This window comes from Neltuma alba, unplaced genomic scaffold, assembly GCF_004799145.2.
Source record: "Neltuma alba isolate B1F8T4 unplaced genomic scaffold, ASM479914v2 tig00001678_pilon, whole genome shotgun sequence".
NCBI lineage: Eukaryota > Viridiplantae > Streptophyta > Magnoliopsida > Fabales > Fabaceae > Neltuma > Neltuma alba.
Window position 1 is genome coordinate 1 of NW_021632568.1, and position 20,507 is coordinate 20,507.

General features: G+C 34.9%; 1 pseudogene; it reads right to left on the reverse strand.

Annotated features, from left to right (window-relative positions):
* Positions 1 to 4,867: 4,867 nt before the first annotated feature.
* On the reverse strand, positions 4,868 to 13,161 carry LOC114761361 (heterodimeric geranylgeranyl pyrophosphate synthase small subunit, chloroplastic-like; annotated as a pseudogene).
* Positions 13,162 to 20,507: the final 7,346 nt, after the last annotated feature.

Genomic DNA, 20,507 nt, shown 5'->3' on the forward strand with positions numbered 1-20,507 from the left:
TCCAACAAGCTTCCATGCTACTAGTCTCATTCACTTCTTACCGGTCCCTTTTCTTTTCCCATATACTTTCTTAGAACTTCTAACCATTGAATTAGCCCACATATGGTGCCATCTTAAAGGAGCATAGAAGAAAATAGTTAGCTTCAATGAAAGGCTACTTACTTAGCCTTACTAAGTCACGTAGTAGAGATTTCACTGTATCAGGCAGACAGAGGACTGTTTAAAACGTACTCGTCCTGCGTTCTAATTTTTTAACTATCCATAAATATCTCCTGGTAGCTCACTAGATGACTCAACGGCATCATAAATGTGTACTCCTAACTATATGTTTTATTAATGCAATCTTATCTCTTTGCCTCCTATTTAGGGAGACAGAATTATTTAATATTTGATTAGAGTATTTTATTCAATCCAAGGCTCCAAAAATTTATCTATCTATACCAAACTTCCTTTAATTCTGGAGAAAATCTATGAATTTTTTCAAATCATAACTCAACTCGGAGGTATTTCTTTTTGAATTTCTCATAAAATGTCCCTAAATGGCATAACTAGCTTTTAAATATTCTTAAAGCCATTTTGCTAGTGTGACATCCCAAATTTTAGGCCTAGAAGTACCAGAATTAGCCTGAAATAAGCAGGCTATCAAACCTCTTGTAGCAGGAGTCCCAGAAGTTTTCTAAAAGTACAGAAGAATTCTTAGGGACCAAATCGCAAAGAGAAAGTTTTCTAGGACTAAGAAAAGAGGAAGATAGAGACTCCGGTGAAGTCTTGGGGGGTCTAGAATAAGGAGTTGTGGTGATTAAGGGCCAAAGATTATGCTGGGAACCTTAGTGAGACGATTCCTAAGACTACACCGGAGCAGGGACCTAATCGCAAATTTAAAAAGTTTCAGGCTGAAAAGGGTAGTGATGGAAAGTAAGCATGAATACTTTAAAAAAATAGGAATGAGATTCAAAGGCCTGTAAGGGGTTAAAAATGATGAAAATACCCCTTGAGCAAATTGATAGAATTCCAAGGTTTTGGCTAATTATGAATATTAGCTAGAATTGAATTATTTAAAATACGAGGATGCTTCAGATAATTAGAGAAAATAGAGAATAATACTTGAGGAATTATCACAGGTTTTAAAAACAACTCTGTCCCCAGAAAGCGAAAAGGTTGGGTTTAATGAAATTTAAAGCCTATTTATACACTATCCAAAAAAAATAAAGTAAACTGTCTAGAGGTTGACTTTTGACTTAAGAAAAATTAGAGAAATTTCCTATGATGAATAAACAATATTGGTACCCAAAAACAGATTCTCAAAGTTATGGACTGGTAGAAAGAATTTAGTCAACTTTACTTCGAAATAAATATGATTGAATATTTTAATAAAAAGCAAATGCAAGAATGTTTCTCCCTTCATGGCAAGCATATATAATGCTATGTGGACTTATTTGACATGAGAAAATAGTGTCAGAACATGTTTCGAAGGTCCCGGGTAGGTCAGGACTCGGGAAAATACCTGATATGATGCCTAATGATAAGATAAGTGGAGGAATACCTGGAGGCTACATTCTGCACGAATTTTCTATTAATGTACTCCCTATTTAATGTCAAAATGATGAAGGGACATGGAAGAGATTATATGTATGGTTAGATAGGAGGAGAAGGTGTTATGTGTATGGTTAGATGGAAGTGTAGATAAAAAAGAGACACATGGCATACTTGATGTAAGCATGATGATGTAAGGCTAGATGATGTCATGAGACACTTGTCAATCTTGATTTCACTTGGCAAGATCATAAGAAAAGATTAAATGAATGGCCAACAGCAAGCCACACACATACAAGATCAAGGGCTAGGGTTTGAGCAAAATTGGATATTGATTGTGATCAATTCAGTGGCATCTTTGGGTCCCCTTATTTACTATCTAGATCCTTTAGAGCATGGTGAACCAAGAGACCATCCTAACATGATAAGGCTCTACAATAGGTAAGTGTCCACACAAGCACATGTGTGTATATTGAAGAACCAATCTACTTTCAACTTTATTTTATTAGTGCATTGATTGGCCATCGGGGTTCCACGTCATTGAGTTATTCTAAAGCCCCTGACACTGTAAAAAGCTATGTGTTGAAGAAATTAAGGTATTTATTTAAATTTACTCAAGTTTTGAAAATAAACCACTTGCATTCATAAATTGATTTAACTATTTGACGATATTGCTATGGTGCCCTTTCCAACCCAATAATAATGGTTGTGGTTATTATATTATAAGATTCATAAAGGATATTATTACTCACGATCAAACTTTTATTCTTGACTTTAACTTTATATTGTTTATTAACTTTAATTATTGTCTAATAGTTAATTTTTAGCGATTTTAATTGGCTATGTAAATTATTAAGCAGTATTATGAAAGTGCACTAACAACCAAGTAAATGAAGTCATTGAAGAGTGGTGTAGATATGTGTTCCTACAATACTTTATATAAGTGGGTTGTTCTATAGCTTCTCTTCTATGTTTTGCCTTTAGTTGAGAACTAAACAAAAATATAATGCTAGTAAGTGTAACCATCAATATTAGATGTATTTATTATATTGTCAAATTAGAATTAGATAGATCTTGTTCGCAACTATTGTTAATATACATAGTAGTGATATAAGTTTGCTAATTAATTAGCTATGCTGTTCTGAGAATTTTATTGTATGTATTTGATCTCTAAATTTTGCTGGCAGTTGAGAAATTTTTATGTAAAGTTTCTGTAAATATGGTTTTGGAAATTATATAGAAAATAACTTTTTTAAACAATTATATATTCTATAGCGTTTCATTAAAAAAGTGCTGCAAAATATTAATTAATTTTTTTAAACCAAAAATACTTCTAGCTATAGAAATGATAACTTGTTGTAGCACTTTCTTGACCAAGCGCTACAAGAAATGCTTCTTATGTAGTGCTTTCTTAGGAAAGAGCTACAAAAAGTTACCGTATTTTTAAAAAAAAATTTGTAGTACTTTTAGAAGCGCTACAGCTTTTTCCCAACATCTTTCGTAGCAAATTTCAATTTAGCGTTTTGAAAATGCTATAAAAATAAAAAAATAAGCACTACAGTTAGCTTTTTCTATAGTAGTGGTGGTTATTAAATAAATTAGATAAATTGGTTAGATAAATAAATATAAACTCCTGATTTTCCTAAATTTTAGTTAAATAAATATAGCATGATTTTCCTAAAATATTCTTGTAATTATACATCAATTTTAATCAAAACCAACTTTCCAATTAGCTCTTATTCGAATAGAGAAGTATTAATCATTAATTCTATTTTTGATTCACTTACTTTATATTATAATTTTTTATGGGTTAATATAATTTTTAGTCCCTTAAATTTGGACTTATTTTGATATTGGTCCTTGAAATTTCAAACATGTCATTTTGGTCCCTAGAACTTAATCCGTCAACAAACATTTGTCCCTAAAAGGCTGTTACGTTTTGTTGAAATGGCACAAACGGTGTTAGTTGGCACGACATGGCCTGTCACTTAACAACATGACATGGCATGATGAGATGACTTGGACATATAATTAAAAGGAGAAAAAAAATAGAGGAGCTTCTTCACGTTACAGTCGTCCATCCTAGTGATCGCCGGCATGGGCTTCTTCATGGACGCCTATGATCTTTTTTGCATTTCCACCATTTCCGAACTCCTAGGTCGCTCGTATTACAGCGATCTCGCTAACAACGAACCCGAGTCACTTCCTCACAATGTCAATAATGCGGTCATCGGAGTCTTAGAAATTAGAATAGAGATCTGAGTAAAAAAATAGACCTAAGAATTTAAGAGAAAATGAAGAGAGAATATCAGACACAAGAGCTAACTAGCATATCTACCCACGAGAAGGAGAAAAACCAGCAGAGGAATGAGATAGCAACAACAGATGGAGTTGATTGGAGAGAGAACGGAGAACATAGAAGGTAACGACGGCTAAAGAGAAATAGAAACAAAGAAAGCGACAAGACAGAGAAGAAAAAACATATAGGTAACTATAACTAGAAGGTGGAAGGAACAAGAGAAAAATAGGAATGGGGTGATGTTGGAAGGCAAGATCTGACTATGTAGATCTGACAAGCCAGCGACAACACAGCGGTAGGTGAAAGAAACAATCTGATGAGGGAGGTGATGAAGAATGCATAGTTGCGTATAGATAGGAGCAATACACAAAATAATTTGCAAAGAGATGGGAGCTCTTTAACGGAACGAGGAATGGAACCTAGAAAGAAGGTAGAGCGCCACTCTTTACTTTATCTCCACGCAATTCACAAATGGGAGAAAAAGGCAGATGAAGAAGGAGAGGATAGGGAGGACAACTTGGAGATGGAGGAGAAGATTTGCACGGGAAAGTTGAGGAAAGATCAGACAGAGCGACAAGCACCCCGACAGCTAATAGCAGAGGGACGAGCTCTTCGATGGAAATGGAGAAGAAAATATAGAGAGCGCATCTTTCTTTCTAATTTGTCATGTGCGTGCGTTCTGAATAAGGCTCCTTTTTTAATCTAATTATATGTCCAAGTCAGCTCATCATGCCAAGTCATGTTGCTAAGTCCAATCACATCATCCAAACCAACACCGTTTATGCCATCTCAGTAAAACTTAACAGCATTTTATTACTAGGAACTAATGTTTACTAATGGATTATATTTTAGGAATCAAAACCATGAGTATAAAAGTTTAGGGACTAATATCAAAATGAACCCAAATTTAAGGGATCAAAAATTATATTAACCTATTTTTTAATTAGAAATCTAGCAACTAATAATTTAAGATTTTAAGCTGAACTAAACATGTTAATTACTTTTTATTTATAAGAAGACTTTCGCGCTGCCACACCATAAAATTATTCTGATTCATATATTATATTGTGGAAACATCATTCTTCAAACATCAATGAAGCAAGAAATGACATCAATGTTTCTCCCCTCAAAGAATTCCAATTTCTCAAGTGCCAAATTCCTTATCTCCGCCAGTTTTTTCTTTGACCCTTTCTCTGCCTTTTCAACACGCTGCAACAACCCTTGTATCATGCCCACATAAAACCCATATTTCCTCAGTTTCTCTATTTCCTCCTCGGTTCCACCTCCCAACACTGCCCCGCACGCAGCTCCGCATGCGTGCATGCCACCTTCGCCCTTCTCTGCCTCTGCCTTTACATTCGCTTCACCTTCGAATTGAGTCCTCATGAATTTACGGTATTGGCCCTCCACCAAGCGCTCCGAACCCACCGCACGTGAGATCTCCACTATCACGCGCAGGATCCGATCTGAATCGTCTCGGGTCGGGACGTTGGATCTGGCCAAGAGTTCAAACGCGAATGCCATCATTCCGTCTCCGATAAGAAGCTCTATATTCGGATCGTACACATGGTGGCCCTTGGGTTTGGGCCTGGGCCGATCTGTTAATGGTAGTTGCTCGTGAGTATAGGCGACTGCATGCATTAGTAGCAGAGGGCAAGGTCCGATCCTGATGGCCGCCGACGAGCCCGCAAGCTGCCAAACAGAGCGCCGGCACGGTAGGTCTTGGGGCTGTGAAGGCCAAATGGTGCATGGGCTCAAAGACCCCGAGAGGTTCCTTCATGGGATTAGTCTGCATGAGATGGGCTTCAATGTCTGCGTGTATAGAAGCCAAGGAAGAAGAAGAGTGGGCGTGCGTGATTTGCGCCGCCGTGGTCAGCTTCAACGGCAAGCGGAACGGCGGAGATCTGATCTGCATGATAAATGAACCGTGGAGGTTCCATAGGGGTGGAAAAGAGCTCCGACCATGGAGGCAGATCCGTGCAGATGCTGAAAGAAAGAAAAAGTGATCGAAGTAATTAAAGATGAAGAAGACAGTGAATAAGGAATGAGAGAGATTTAAAACCTCATGATAATGACAGAGAAGGGCTTTTTTTCCTAACTTTATTTATGCTTGTCTTTAGCACAACATCGAGATGTGCTGTGTTGGAAGTGCCTTTTATTTAAACCCGTGTCCATTTCCTGCCAATGCATGTGTTACACGAGTCTAGTATTTTAAATAAAAGAATAAGAGTGAAGGAATCCAAGGGAACAATATTTATTAAAAAAATTTAAAAACTTATAACCATTAAGGAGAAGTAAAGAACTAAATATCAAAATATAAAATTAAATATACTGAAGAATAATGTACATTTAGTATCTTAAAATATTTTTTCAGATATAACAGTATCTTAAAATATTTTGCGATGCATTTAACATCGTAAATCTAAAATATTTTTTTAAATGCATCCAATACCGTGAAGTATTTCTTGATGCACCCAATAGCCTAAAGTGAGTTTTTGTTTTAGATGTGTTAAGCACCATAAAATATTTTTTTGTGCATCCAACACCAAGATAAAAAAATAATTCAAGGTGTTAAATGTATCTAAAAAATATTTTAAGATGATGGATACACTATAAAATACTTTAAGTATTAGATGCACCCAAAAAAATATTTCAGGATGTTGAATGTACCTTCACATATACTAAATTACAGCTGCTTAAGCCCTTACACACACATATATCCCCTCCTGGCTATGCCTTACACAAGGACACTGATTGAAATCCCAGCAAACACCGTATAGCTGTGGTGGAGGTCATGAGAGCTTATAAGCAAGGGATGGGTCGTTTGAAGGGGCAGTTGATAAAGGTCAAGATAATCATCGCTGACTTGGAAAATGGAACTGTGAGGTTGCAGGCTTGCAGTCATCGAGGTCGATGATTCAAAACAATTAATGTTTATAAAAACTATTTTTATCTTAGCTAACTTTATAAATTAAAATTATATGAGAAGCGTGATGTAACTTATATGTTTGGATAATTGTTCGCCATCAAACGTAAACCACAAGCACATGAGTTCACTACAAGAAAACATATATTTTGTAGCGGTTAAAATATGACCTTTCTAATGGTTATAACCGCCACAAACAACATTTGCAGTGGTTACACAAACCGCTGGAAAATCAAGTGCTAGAAAGGAATTTCTAGCAGTTATGTGAACCGCTACACAGTGTGGTCAAAATGCCAGAAAACTTCCAGCGGTTAAAATAACCGCTAGAAAAAACAAGTACCGGAGGTGGAAACTTCTAGCGGTTAGTAACCGCTAGAAAGATCTAAAAAATTTATAGCAGTTTATTAACCGCTAGAAACTTCTGAGTGAAATTTCATTTTGCTGAAAACAAAAATTTTCATTTTGGCATCATAATTAGAAAATTCGGAGCAAATCAAATTTTACTAGGAATCAAAATTTTGTAATTGGCACCAAAACATTTCTAGCGGTTATTAACCGCTAGAAATGTGGCAGGTATTTTAATTTTATGAAATTTGTCCCTCTTTTATTCATTTTCTAGCTGTTTGAAAACCGCTAGAAAGTTTATTTCAGGTGAAAAAAATAAATTGAGATGTTTGATTATTAAAAAATATAATATTATAAATTTAAAAACCATTAAGTAGATTATATTAGAGAATTTTTGTTAATATGTATAATTACTAATGTATTACATGTTATATATTTGAATTTTGTAATGAATAATAAGTAATTAAGTTATGATTGTGTCAAATGAAGTGAATTAAATTTAATAAGATAGATGAATTAAAGATGAGATAGTTTATAATATTGAACCTAAACTGTTATGTTGAGAAGTGCTTGAATCAGTTGATAAAGGTATGACAAATGTGAAGAAGAAAAATCTAAAAGAAAAAGAGAAATAAATATGTTAGTAAATTAATAAAAACAAATAAAGGATATTAATACTTATAAAACAATAATCACCTTGCCATATAATGAAGAGAAAAAGAGAGAGAATTATAAAGAAAAATGGGAGAGGAAAGAAAAGAGATGGGATAAATGAATGAAGATATGATGTGGTATTTATAGAGATCAGCGAGACATTTGTAGCAGTTTTTTAACAGCGTTTTATTCATTTTGTAGCGGTCTTATATTTTCTAGCGTATTATAAAACTGCTAGTATTTGTAGTGGTTTTCACAATTTGCAGCGGTTATGTAACCGCTACAAATTGTATTTTTTTACTTTTTAAAAAACTAAACCAATTTTAATTTATACATATTTATTTATGAAAAGAAAATTTTTTGAATGATAAAAATTTTTGAAACTGCTATTCTTGATCTTCATCTTGCCTAAAAAGATATATTTAAAAAAATTATGTTAGAATTATAATATATTTAGAAAAAATTAGTAATTAGTAGTTAATTATTTAAATAATTTAAGAAAAGACATATACCTGATAATTACCAAATTATCATCTCCTTGAGGAAAGAAGTTTTCAAAATTCAGGGGTTGGAAGGGTTCGTTGACGTAAATAATGTCATCATCATTCATATCATAAAGATCCCGTGGCTCGAGGTGAACGACCATATTCCAGTCTTTATATTTCTCGTCCTCCACATAGTAAACCTGGTGTGGCTCGGAAGCAAGAATATATGGCTCATCATCTTCAGATTCCCCTGTATGAATAAGTGTTGAGAAATTAACAGAGGTGATGCCCAAGTGATCAGTAGCGAGTCCCTATGGAATTGTCGTATTTGCCCAGGAGCACTTGAACAGAGTTACAGTGAAAAGCTGGTAACTCAACTCAATGATGTCAATTAGCTTTCCATAGTAAGTGACGCCTCCAAAGCGCATATCGCTGTCACTGCTGCTAGCATAACATCTCGTCCCGAATGTCCCGTAAACTCCAGAGTTTTGTGTGAGCAATCCCTGATCACGTCCAACCGTACAGAACTTGAAGCCGTTGACATTATATGCAGTAAAGCTTCGTGCATGGTCTAACGAACCGAGGTAAAGAGCTTTGAATTCATTTGTGCATGGCCTGTTGTCATTACGTATTTGACGTGTAAACCAACCGGGAAACTCTTTGTGGACTCTTTTATCAATGTCAGCGGAACGCGCACACCCCTGTAGCTTCCGCCTAAGGTAACTCTAAACTTACTACAGTGAAGTGATTTTGTTAGAAGAGTCAGTGAGAAACAAATATAAAGTGTAAAAGTTAGTGAGCTTATATAATACTTACTGCGTGAAGGGTTCAACTTGGCTGCAATTTATCAAAATATGCCTGTCTGCTTGGAGTTTCTCTATGGGAGTGAGTCTGAAGAATTCATATCCTCCAACTGGTTTCTCAACAGGAGGAAATAAAGTTGACGTGGAAGGACCAGGAGGAGAATCATCTACACGACGCGGGTGGTTAAAAGATGTCTCCATGTCATCAAAGTACCTTGAACAGAAAGTTAGGATCTCATCTCCGGAATAACCTTCTGCTATTGACCCCTCAGGCCACGCCTTATTCCTAACATATGATTTTAATTTTCCCAAGTACCTGCAAGATAATATTCCATTAATAATTGTGAGCAAATGAAATAACAATGTGAAATTTAAAGAGGCGGTCGGGGATAAAAGATAATCAATATATTGTACCTCTCTATAGGGTACATCCATCGATAGTGAACTAGGCCTGCAACCTTTGCTTCTCGAACAAGGTGAACAGTCAAGTGAACCATAACAGTAAAGAATGATAGAGGAAATATCATCTCCAAGTGACAAAGTGTAAGAATTATTTTATTTTGCAGCTAATCAAGCTCTTCCGCTATCAAGACCTTCACACACAACTTCTTGAAAAATGAACACAATTCCACCAAAACCACTAATACATCAAAAGGAAGTATGCTTTTCCAGGCCAATGGAAGTAACTGTTGCATAAGAACATAGGAGTCATGACTTTTTAACCCAGTAACTTTTCAAGCTTGCAGATCGATACACCTTGAGATGTTGCTAGAATATCCATCTGGTACTTTTATGTTCTTTAGTATCGAAAGATATCCTTGTTCTGCTGTGTCCAGGTGAATTTAGCTGGTTGAAACTTGTCGTTTTCATCAGGCCAAGCCTCTTCACGAATTCTCTAGGCCTATAAATCTTTTCTAGCTGCGAGATGGTCTTTGGACTTTCTAGCTTCGTTAAGTAATGTATATAGCACATTATCGCACATATTTTTTCAATGTGCATAACATCCAAACTGTGTCGTAGCAAATTAGATTCCCAATAAGGAAGAGTGAAAAATATGCTTTTCTTCCGCCATTGCATAGGTTGCGCATCAGATGTGAAGGGAATTGAAAGACGCGCAACGGAATAAACTTTAAAATTTTCAATCCCTTGCCCGGATCTACCGATTGTGTTTAAGTCAAGTAGTAAGAAGCATTACCTTCGATGTTCGGTTTCTTGGTGACTCGGGGATTCCGCTGTTCAGGATGCCTCTGCTCGCCTCTTTTATCGCTTGAAGTCGACAACTCCGGTCGGCTTCCACTACCGGTATCCACATGAACAGCTCTCCAATCACGAACAACGTGCTAGCGCCTTTAGTCCGTCTAGGGTTTATTTTCGAAGAAACAGTCCTCCCTTCTCTAGTTTTGGCCGTCTCTCATCTGCTAGTGTTTTCACTCTCACTCTTAAAACCCTAGCTCCTCATATCAAATATATAGGATGCTATAGGTATTATGAATGATATTTAATTTCGAAATTAATCCTAAATTAATTCCGAAATTAATACAATATCAAATATTGCCTAATCAGATAAGAGAACAATTAAATAAATATGGTTTATATTAAATCCGTCTCACAGATTTAATTCGCCTACATATTTAATTCAAAATAAAGATATGACGGAATTAATTTATATAGATCTAATTTATCCTTATAAATTAAATCCAACAATTAATATCTCTTATATTTATATAATATATATACACGAATTTATATATATATATACGTCCACCCTATATTATTCATTGAATCTGGACATATCTTAGATTCAATGAATCAGGACATCATAGCTCGTGTTGGGCTATTTTGTGTGCGACCCTGTAGGCTCATATAAACTTGGCAGTGGGCCATTAACTATAATGACTCACAAGTCGTAAGCGGTCTCTAGCAAGACATCACGACTACCCAAATCATATGAGGATCATTGAACGATGTATCCTTTCATACAACCATATCACGTCCCTTTTGTCACATGCCATTTTGGTCATGGATGAGGCATGGAGAACGTCATCCTCCTATTCATGACCGTTACTTTCTCGATCCCTGAGTAGTCTGAGTATAGAAACGGAACTACCTTTCCATTATAGTATGGCCATACATTTCTCAGACTCACTCATCGAGGGGCCCAGTAATATCTCTCTACGAATGTGAGGGACAAATTCTATCTTGACCATTCACATTCCTTCGCATGGAAAAAAAAACACTAAGCCTGAACATAGTCTTTATGATCACTCGGTCAAAAGTGACTTTTGACTAGGTCAAAGCTGAGCATTTCTCATGTAGGAATCCATGATGATCTCAGGTCAAAGGGCACAGTGACGTGGTTTGTATATGAGAGAAGCTTATGACTTAACCTATGCAGCTCTCTCATAGCGGGTCGGTCCAACACCTCGTACTCTTACGTGTGCCTATGACTTTGATTTATATCTCTATATATCTTCAAAGTCATACTAGTCTTATTCCATCTCTGCTCCGACATAGATGACTGACCAGGGACATTTAGGATAAATCATGAGTTATCCAAGGATAGTCATCATAGTAAACATGCAAATAATATGATAACATAATTAAGAAATTCATAAATCAACAATGTTCATAACACAATGATTGGCCACTAGGGCACAATTTCCAACAAGATGTCCCACGAGATCGTCGTCCTAGTCATTTGGGATCCACATTCTTACCAAACTCAACATTAACATCTTCTAACTGCCGCAAAATATCCACACCAAACAAAGTAATAGGAGGATCTCTCTTCTCCTGTTTCCCATCAAAGCGAATTCGTTGCAATCTAACTCTGTGCATGGAATCGAGGAGCCATCGATGTCCTATGAAGCACCACTTGTGGCTGTGTGGAAGGCAACATGGCACGGAATCAAAATTGCACTCAGGACAGGCCAACCCAATATGCACATTCTAGCCAAACAAAGTTCCCAAACCGGAAAAATCACTTATTGTCCATATCAAGGCTGCACGGAGATTGAATAGTTGCTTGTCATATGAGTCATATGCCTCAACACCATTCGTCCACAGGTCAATCAATTCGTTTATCAACGGTTGCAGGTATATGTCTATATCATTTCCTGGTGCTTTCTTGCCAAGAATGATCATGTAAAGCAAAAAAGAGCTCTGCTTGATGCACATCCAAAGAGGTAGATTGTATAGAATTAACACCACTGGCCAAATACTGTAACTTGTGCTCATGTTTCCGAAGGGATTGAAACCATCGGTTGCTAACACAAGACGTACATTTCTAGGATCACTAGCAAAGTCTGGAAATTTCGCATCAAATGTTTTCCACGCCTTTGAATCTCGTGGGTGCCTTAACCTGCCATCTGGATTTTCCTCAATCACATGCCACCTCATGTGCTGAGCCATTTTTGATGACATATACATTCTTTGCAACCGCAGTTTCAAAGGAAAGTATATAAAGAAATAATGTATTAAAAATTTCAAATATCGAATATTTAAATGCTGAACAAATAACACATTATAATCAATTGTATTGAGAATTTCAAATATCGAATATTTAAAGATGGAACAAGTAACACATTATAATAAATTGTACCTGAGAATCTTGGCTGGTTTCTTCTTCTGCTTTTTCCCCTTCCATATCGACTTATAAAAAGACATCTTACATCTCGTACAAATCTCCTTGTTTGCATCATCTCCCCAGTACAACATACAGTCGTTTGGGTATGCATCTATCTTCTTGTAGTTCAGGCCAAGCTTGTTAATAATCTTCTTTGCTTCATAAAAAGATGGAGGGAATTCAGCCTAAGGGAAAGCACCTCCTAGCAATTCCAACATCATGGACATCGCCTTGTCAGTCATACCACACAAGCATTTGATATGATACAACCTCACCAAGAATGACAACTTAGAATACTTTGTGCACCCAGAATAAAGAGGCCTGTCAGCTTTGCTCATGAGGTCAAAAAATTCCCGAGCAGTTTCGTTTCTAAGAAACTCTGGTTGAGCCCCTTCTACTTCATCTTCATTGGGATCCTCACTTTCGTGAACGCCAAAAGCATCACACACAGCATCGTTCACGGCATCGGCTTCATCCACTCGAACTCCCATTCGTGAAACTACTAGGATTGACTCAACAACCATATCTGGTTGTTCCCCATGTAGTTGCCAAAATAAATACTCTCGCAGGAAGGGCTTAAAGATCAAATGTTCTCTAACAATATCTCTGGGATGCCACTTCTTGAAATTACATTTAGGACAGGGACACCGAATCTTACTATTTACGGCGGCATTAGCGAAAGCAAAATCTAAGAAATAGTTTAGACCAGCCAAGTATTATGGAGTTGAACGGTGTAAGTTGATCCACGACTTATCCATAACTAATGTTGCTGAAATTTCGTGAACATATGACATAGGAAGCTCAAAGAGAAGTTAAAATGAATTTCAGATAGAGTTCTTCAGCTCATAAAGGAGGCTACCAATGGTTACATAACGGTCAACTTTTTGTAGCGGTTGTAAACCGCTAGAAATTTCTAGCGGTTTTAACAGCTAGAAATTTGCATTCAGGCAGTTATATATTTTCTAGCGGTTCTAAACCGCTAGAAGTTTTGAGTCGTGCAACAGTTATGTATTTTCTAGTGGTTTATAACCGCTAAAAATTTCGAGGCAGCACAAAATTTGAATTTCCGGTGAATGTTGTAGCGGTCAATTAACCGCTAGAAATTTTTTTATTTTCTAGCGGTTTACAACCGCTAGGAATTTCAAGGGAAGAGGGAAATTTGAATTCTTCTAGCGGTTATTTAACCTCTAGAGATTGAAAACATTTTTGTTTTGTAGCGGTTATAAATATTTGTTAGAATAAATTAATATTTATTGTATTAACTTTTACAAAAATATTAAAATAATAAATAGGTATTAAAAGGTATTAATAATATATGTATGCATAAAATTTAAAAAATTCCATGATATGTTAAATATTAAAATACATATTCTAAGAATGAATTTTAATGTTAAAAGAATATATATTTAGCATGTTTTATATGCAACAATATATTAAGTAATACTTGATATAAATAAAATTATAGAAAGAAATAATAAAAGTAAGCAAATAAACATAAAATTTAAATAAATATCCACATAAAACATAAGATAATAAAATCCAAATCCAAATAAAATCCTATACAAGCAAAACAGGGGAAATCCGGAGTGAGCAGCAGAAGCAGCATCATCGTGATCGTCAGCCGCTGGATCCTCCTGCTGGTTCTGTTAGGGGTGGGTAGGCAGCTGATCATGCTGGGGCGGGACTGACTAATGGTCGTGTAGGGGCGGGACTGGTGGCAGGCGTACGTCATGGATCTCAGGAATCAAGATTTTTAGAGCGATAGTGATCACCATATCACGCATGGCCATAGCAGCTGCCTTCAACTGGTCAAGCTGTAACTGGAACTGACGATCATGCTCCTCCATCCTGGCCTCCATCTATCACCTGAGCTCTTCTCGCAACTCGTCTAAGGATGAGGAACCTGATCGCTTCGCTCTTGCACTCGCCTGAAAGCTCCCTGCAGTGTATGGAGGGCCAGCGCCACTCGAGCGGGGCAACCTAGTTAGTGTGGGCCCAAGACCAAGCCCGCTAACTCGTCCAGGGTGCTGCGTTCGGCCACGACCCGCTAAAAGTGAGGCGGTGGGATATAAGGCAAACCCCTGATACTCACGCAGCTTGGCATCGACCTGAGTCATCCGCGCCTATCAAAATTAATATAAAGATATTAATTAGTATGAAATAATAGATATACTGTGATATTATATTAATATTTAATTAATTACTTACCGCCATCTCCTCAACCTCATCCAACGCAAGCCCGTCTCGAGGTCTGTACAGAGTCGCCCACATCTCGCTATAGGTGGGCATGTATCCTCACTCTCGTCTCGAGGTCTGTACGGAATCGCCCACATCTCGCTATAAGTGGGCATGTATCCCCGCTCTTGCCGCGTCTTTTCCCTCTGTAAATGAAATGAAAGTAATTATTAATTACAAATTAAATACATATACACATTTAATAAATTCTTTTCAAACACTTACAATCTCGTCATAGGTGATAGCATAGCTCCTAGATCCAGCCCTATGACGTATTGTCTGATGCTTGACACTCCCAGTATTTCTCTGGGAAAGAGCTTGAAACACGTCTGGCGTCTGGGAGCAGGACGCTGCTCAGTATGGGGATTCTCATTCACTTGAACCTGCTCCTCCTCCTCCTCTTGCTCACCAGCACCACCATGGGGTTGTTCATCCCCCGAAAAATGAGCCTCCTCAGTCTACTGGATATCATCGTGCTCCATAAAGCTCAGGATATCCTCTTCGTTTAGATCATAGTCATGAATACTCGGGAATGGCTCACCAGCACCATGACTGCCACCACCACCGTCCTCGCTGGGTCCTGCTTTATTAGGATCTATCAGCTTCTTTCCTAGTTAACGACTCATCCTAATAATAGCAAATAGCAATTGAAATTAAAAAATATATTTTACAACTAACAATTATTCAAAATAAAGAATTATATCAAATAATAATTATTCAAAGTAAATTTTCTGTTAACTCATAAAAAAAAATATAACTACTTCTATTAACTCTATAAAAAGTAGCCTAAATTTCTATTAACTCTAACTAAATTAAGCTAGTCTATCAAAATTAATATAAAAAATATAATAAAATAAATAAAATAAAGAATAAAAGCAAAAATTATTTATAAATAAATTACTATTCTTACTTGAAAATATGAATCTACAACTGGATTTGGATCTGGATCTTGATATACTTCGTGGAGAGAATTCGGCAGAGCTCCGCTTCAAAATTGGCCAAACAGTGAAAATGACACGGTGGAGGGTATATATAGGCTGTAATTTTCTCGCGGTTTTACAGGAACCACTAGAAAATTGTAGCAGTTTTAAAGGAACCGCTAGATAATTCTAGCGGTTTTACCCGCCCCACCCCAGTATTTAGCCACGTGTCATAACTCTTCGAGAAAAATAAAAAATTTCTAGCGGTTTCCGCTAAAACCTCTAGAAATTCTATTCAATTACTAGCGGTTTCTCCAACTGCTAGAAAAAGGAACGACGATTTGTATTCTCTAGCGGTTTCGTCACCTGAACCGCTAGAAAATAAACGCTAGAAGTTTGGCGCGAACTTCGCTCTAAAACACGCGAATGTTTCTAGCGGTCAGTTTCTAGTGGTTTAACTATAACCGCTAGAAAGTTCTGGGACCCACACCTTTTTGGGTCAAAGCGCTACGAATTTCTTGCGGTTTGAGGTAAAACCGCTAGAAATGTCTCAATTTGTAGCGGTTTTATTTAACCGCTAGAAATGTTCCGCTAGTAATTCTATTTTTTTTTTATAGTGGTTGCAAGTAGTATCAAAATATCATTCTCATAAGGACTAAAAAAAAGTTAATTATAACACTTGTGTTCTTAATTAGATTGATTTAAATTATTAACAAGATTGTAATTTAAAATTTAGTTATTTCAAGATGATAGAATAACTAACATTGCAAATCTGATTTCAAGGCAATTGAAGCCTTGGATTATTTCTTCTTTTTGTATTTCATGGAACCCAACTAAATCCCTCTCAACTAGCATTTGAATGAAACCATGTGTTTGTCTAAAATTCTAATTATTTGATCAAGCTTTCTTAAGCAAAACTAAATTTTAATTATCAATAAAATACTCAATCTCTTGTGACATTTACTAAAAACGATTTGAAAAATCAACCTTACGTGACAATGCTCGGTTAATGAATATTCTTTATCCCAATTAACTTTCTCAAGTTAAGATAAACAAAATATTCAGAGTGTGGGCTAGTCACTAAGAAGCATTAAGCCTAAGACAAATTCAAAACATAAATTCAATAAATGCTAAAAGAGAGGAATAAACGAGTCTGAATCCATACAAAAATTGAAAATAACCCTAGAAAAAAGAGTTTAGCTACTCATACTCCTCAAGAAACCAAAAAATACAGCTAGTACTTTGATCCATGTCAGATTACAAATGAAAAGAAAAAGGAAAAAGGAAGAAAGCCAATGCTTGGAGTCCCAAATCTCTTCAAAACACCGAACCATAGCTCTTCTTTTCTCCTCAAACATGTTCCTTCTTGTTCTCTCTATTTCTTAAGTTGAAAAAGGCATCCAGAATACTCAAAATTGGGTTCTCTACATCATTTTATATCAGAAAAATGAAACTTTACATTTTGGGTTCCTTTAGGGTACTGTTACACTCCTATCACAGTATGTAGCACCAAAGCCTTGTTTCTTTCTCTACACAAGGTGTCTTGGCACTATACTTTATTTGGTGCCTGGCACTAGAGGCTTCACTTTCTTTTCTTAGAATAGAGTGTCGTAGCACCTCACACGTATGCCTTAGCATCAATAGACCTTCTCAACTTGATTTCTTTGCTTATCAACTCCTTTCTTGCTTGCTTATAATGTTTATGTGTACCTAATAAAAATAAAAATTTGTGGGTGAAAAACTTGTGGGATCCAATTATTACTAATTTTTTGTTATTTTCTTACTGATATTATCCCTATACTCACATGAAGTAATTGGTTAATCTCTTTAGTCAATTCATTAAAATATTCTCTTTTTTGATTTTATGACTCCCTAAATATTCAAAATATATTTTATATCTGTAAGATTTAGGAATTCAACAATAAAATTTTATAAAAAAATAAATTTATAAAAATTTGTTTAGATGACATATTAAAAAGTCAAGGTTAGAGGGTTTAAAAGCTTGTTTAGATTGAAGTTGATAAAAATGACTTTTATTCCAACTTATTTAAATAAAGCAAAGTTTGAGTAAAAATTAATTAAAATTACCTCGGGTCCTTAATATAAAAATTAATTAATTAATTTGAATAAACTAAGAGAGTTTGTTAAGTCAATTATTTGTAATAAATAAGTGCTGTCTTCCCTAAAATACTATTGTTAATCTTGTGTATTAGTTAGAAGTACAATTTAATGTAATCTTTAATATGTTCAACTACTACAAGGACTATTTTGAAGGAAAAAAAGATAAATAAGAGAGATAAAATGAATTAGTGTCTTATACTTTGGATCAAATTAAAAGTCAAATAATCTCTTGTGTTAAGGACCGGATGTAGTATAATGTTATTTATGTTTAGATAGATTTATGTTAAAAAAATCAATTTCACAAACTATAATTTGTTTGGATAATATATTATAAAGCATATTTTGATATAAAATACATAAAATTTAAGGAGAATTACAGTAAGGTTCTAAGAAAGAGATTTAATTACCCTAAAGTCCATTCAAAACTGAAGAGCATGCCATAACAAGTTTCAGAAAGAGAATGACAATAGGTTCATTGTAATAAATAAGTGTCATCTTCCCTAAAATACTATTGTTAATATTATATATTATCTAGAACTACTATTTAATATAATTTTTAATATGTGCAACTACTACAATGACTATTTTGAAAAAAAAAAAGATAAATATGAGAGACAAAGTGGATTGGGTCATATATTTAGGACCGAATTGAAAGTCAAATAAGCTCTTATATTAAGGACTGAATGCAGTATAATGTTATTTATGTTTAGATAGATTTATGCAAAAAAAAAAATCAATTTGACAAACTATAATTTGTTTGGATAATATATTAAAAAGCATATTTTAATCTAAAATAATTGAAAAGGACATAAATTTTAGGTAGAATTATAGTAAGGTTCTAAAGAAGAGATTTAATTACCTTGAAGTCCATTCAAAACTAAAGAGCATGCCACAGCAAGTTTCGGAAAAGGGAATAACAACGGGTTTAGACTAGTCATTTGTATTGGGATTTTTTTATAATTAAATTTCTTTCCTGGGATCTCATGGCAATTCTTACCTAATCCTATAAAATATATGCATATATATTATTTATTTTCAGTTTGATAACTTTAAAATACATTAAAATTACTATTATAAATATAAAAATTAAAAAATCAACTTATTATTGAAAAAAACCAGAGAAAGTCTTGGAGTTGAAAAAAATTAACAGTCATATTTTATAGTGATTCACACATGTTTTCTTTTTTAAAAAAAAAAAGGAAATTCATGATGTTGGAAAAAAAATTAACTATGGCGCTAATAAATAGTAAATAAACTATGAAATGGCTGGAATCCTTTGTACTAATTTAATATTAACTCTGGCCCTAAATATAAAAGCAAGACAAGAGACTTAATTTTATCATAAATATAAGGTATCAATTCTTTTTGTCTCCAAAATTTATAATTTTTTTCTTAAATGATTCATATCGTGCACATAGTAAGAAATTCTTATCAAGAGGTAGTTATAGTGACCATGATTAAAAAAAGTATTATAAGAAATCTAACGTGTGTGTGTGTGTATATATATATATATATATTTTTAACAAAGAACCAGTTTAACTAATTTTCTTGATAAATACAGAATCATTATATAGTCTGTATACTAACTATTCGACAATTTTACTTTTCATTTTTAAATTAAATCTGTCTCAAAAATTTATATTCCGTAAGAGCTAAAAGGAGTATACTATGTTGATGATATTGATTTGAAAATATCTTGCGGAAACAGGAAAGAAAATGGAAGGAAATACTGTGAGGATCAAAAGTACGAGGAGGGGCATAAGCAGGTCAGGCGAGGGGCATGGATCTTGTCGGACTTTAACCTCCGACGGCAATGATGAGGCTCAGAAGTCGGTGATAGCTAGAGAAGTTAGCAACCTACGATATGCTAATAACAAGCAAATTACTAGTACAAAATTTTGCTCATGAGCTTAAGAGCCTGTTTGGTTGGGTTTATTTGGAGTGAAAAGTAGTTTATTTTTGTTACAAGCCCGATTGCAAGGTAGTCACCCGTTTGGTTGGGCTTAACTTCAAAAGGAGTTTATATGTTTTAAGCTGTTAAGCCAGCGTTGGGGGAGAAGCTGCATTTTGTAGTTTATTTTGGAGCTTATTTTGCTTTTTCACTGTTGCACGTGTCAGAACTTTTTTTTTCCCCTCTGACTTCAGCTATATTAACAAATTTCCTGAGTTTCTTTTTTCACATCTGACTCTCACACCTCTCCCACATCCTCTGTCATTTTTTTTCACTTTTATATTTTTTTAATGTTTCACTTTATATTTAAATTACTCCTCTGATCCTAAATATAAGACTTTTTTTATAGTATAAATCCTATCCTAAATATAAGACCTTTTTTGTAGTATGATTACACTATAAAAAAGTTTTATATTTAGGACCAGAGGAATATTTTATATAATTTCTCTAAAGTTTTAAAATTTAATTCACTCATTAAATTTAACTTCTTCATATTAAATTATTTTAATTTCATTGTATTATGTGAAATTATTTTTTAATCATATTTCATTATTTATTAAAACTCATACCCATTTTGGTCATTTTACAACCAAACTTACTTTTACTCAAC